Below are 2,584 nucleotides of genomic sequence, written 5' to 3'. Positions count from 1 at the left end.
CTAAGTCGCAAGTCATCCAAAGTCAAAAACAGCCTAGGACACATTTTCGTAAAGTACGTCCAAAATTTTTTTTGTTTTGAAAATCGTCTAACTATACGTCCTGCCGATCTGATCGTCCAAGTCGCTAAAACGTCCATCTTTATACCACATTTTCATCTAACTTTTCGTCCAAGTCAAAAATGTCTAGAACAAGCCCTGTTGGACGTGCAAAGTGATAGACTGAACACCCACCCAGACATGCTACCTAAATAGTGGGGTACCTTACAGGGCACTGCTGTGAACTTCACAAAAAGGGTGCCATGTCTTCTCCTCAGTACAACTCCCTTGGTGAGCCCCCCAAACCATCTCCAGAATCCCCTAGACTCACTTATCTACCATCCTAATAGCCCTTATGGCTGCAGGAGCCACTTATATGCCAGTAAAAAAGGGTTTTGGGGGTGTATAGGGCAGTGCACATGTTTAGGTATCAATGCAGTGATTACAGGGGCTTATGGGCATGGGTCCTCCTCTTCATGAGTCCCTAACCCACCCTCAAGATGGCTTAAGCTGCCTCTGTGCTGGACGACTAGGTTTTCCTATGCCAGACTGCCAAGTGATGATGGTCTGGAGGCTGAATTTTAAAGGTGTGATTAATATTTTTATGGGGGGGGGATTGTTGATCACTGGGGTAGTGTGTGGGGGTCTGTTTTATGTGTTTGCAGTGCTTATCTAGTGACTTTAGGTGGGTTTTTTGTGACTTAGACCATGTTTTACATGGTCTAAGTCACAACGTCCAAGTTCCGTCGCTCTTGGCCTGTATAACTTTCGGTTATACATGCTGTACGAATAAGTCTAAGCCGGCCCACGTCCCGCCCAACTCCCGCCCTCAACACTCCTCCAGAAACACCCCATTTAGCTTTGGTTGTTCAGCGGCACTATGAAAGCCTAGGTTGTTTAGAAATACATCCAAAACCCATTTTTATTAACGGCACTTGGACGTATTTGGGCAATGTTCGTCCAAGTGCCAACTTAGGCTTGTTTTTGGACGTTTTTCTTTTTCGATTATGAGCCCCGTAGAGCATAGATAGGTTCCTGACCATAAACTACTACTATTAATTATTTCTATAGCACTACCAGATGTTTGCAGCACTGTACAGAGTCACAAAAAGAAAGTCCCTGCTCAAAAGAGCTTACAATCTAAACAGACAAGATAGACAAACAGGATGTCATGGATACAGCTAAGGGGAAGGGTTAATTTGCTGACTGGGTTGGTTGGCAGTGGGGAGTAGGGATATGGATTGAAGGTTATATCAAAAAGGTGGGTTTTCAGTCTGCTTTTAAACAAGAATATACCGAATAAGAAACCACAAACTTAAAATAGAAATATGTAGGCAAAAATTAAACTGAAATACCAAGAAGCCAGTGTCGGCATGTAGTACAGCACCAGATGCATTTTCTCCTGTACTATGCAAAATATTAAAAAAAAAAAAAGATATCAGGGCAAGCATTAAGGAGTTACAACAAAACAATTGCCCTGAGTGCCAGACCAGAGAGACCCCCAAAGCTTGCCTGAAGCTGAAGCTAGTGAGCATTGGGGGTCCCCTCTCAGATTTCTGCTCTGGGATCCAACTGTGCCTAACATCAGCTCTGACATATGCATTCCAAAACTTGGCATAATCCAATCGTTAAATAGAAATGAAGATTCTTAATTCTACCATTGTTGTCTGGCCTTTTTAGTTTTCTAATTGTATAGGTCCTAGTATATGGTTTCTACTTCCTTCTGCCATGTCCAGCATCTGTCCTCTGTGTCCATAAGAACATGAGAATAGCCTCACTGGGTCATACCAATGGTCCATCAAGTCCAGTAGCCCGTTCTCACAGTGGTCAATCCAGGTCACTAGTACCTGGCCAAAACCCAAGGTGTAGCATTATTCCATACTACCAATACAGGGTAAGCAGTGGCTTTCCCCTTGTCTTTCTCAATAACAGACTAGATTTTTCCTCCAGGAACTTGTCCAAACCTTTTTTAAAACCAGCTACGCTATCCATTCTTACCACAGCCTCTGGCAATGCGTTAAGAGCCTAACTATTTTCTGAGTGAAAAAAATTTCCTCCTATTGGTTTTAAAAGTATTTTCCTGTAACTTCATCGAGTGTCCCTTTGTAATTTTTGATGGAGCGAAAAATTGATCCACTTGTACCCATTCGACTCCACTCAGGATACTGTAGACAAAAGGCACAGAATACAATAAGACCAATTCAAAGGTACAGCTTGGAAGTGGTGGGATTTGAACCCACACCTCCAAAGAGACTGGAATCTTAATCCAGTGCCTTAGACCGCTCGACCACACTCCGCTTGTCCACATCTCTGCTCTGTGTCATGAACCCCCCTCTTTGTCCAGCAACTCTTTTTCATTGAGCATTTCCTCTCTTTACCTCTGTCCCTGTCTTTCTATTCACCCCTTTCCTGATGATCCAGCATCTCCTATCATTAACTGCCAGAATGGAGCAGGGAAAGGAGTTATTTACAATGTCCAATGTGACACAGACAAGAGGACATAGACTGAAGCTGAGGGGGGACAGGTCCAGGACAAATATCAGGAAGT

At 43.3% G+C, this 2,584-nt stretch overlaps 1 non-coding gene across 1 annotated transcript; it reads right to left on the bottom strand.

The window, feature by feature from the left end:
* Positions 1-2,251: 2,251 nt before the first annotated feature.
* On the bottom strand, positions 2,252-2,333 carry TRNAL-AAG. The gene has a single exon. It is a non-coding gene; the product is annotated as a tRNA-Leu (tRNA).
* Positions 2,334-2,584: the final 251 nt, after the last annotated feature.

The sequence above is a fragment of the Geotrypetes seraphini genome, chromosome 12, assembly GCF_902459505.1.
Source record: "Geotrypetes seraphini chromosome 12, aGeoSer1.1, whole genome shotgun sequence".
NCBI lineage: Eukaryota > Metazoa > Chordata > Amphibia > Gymnophiona > Dermophiidae > Geotrypetes > Geotrypetes seraphini.
The sequence above is the reverse complement of the archived record's forward strand: the minus strand, read 5'-3'. Positions and strand labels throughout refer to the sequence as shown.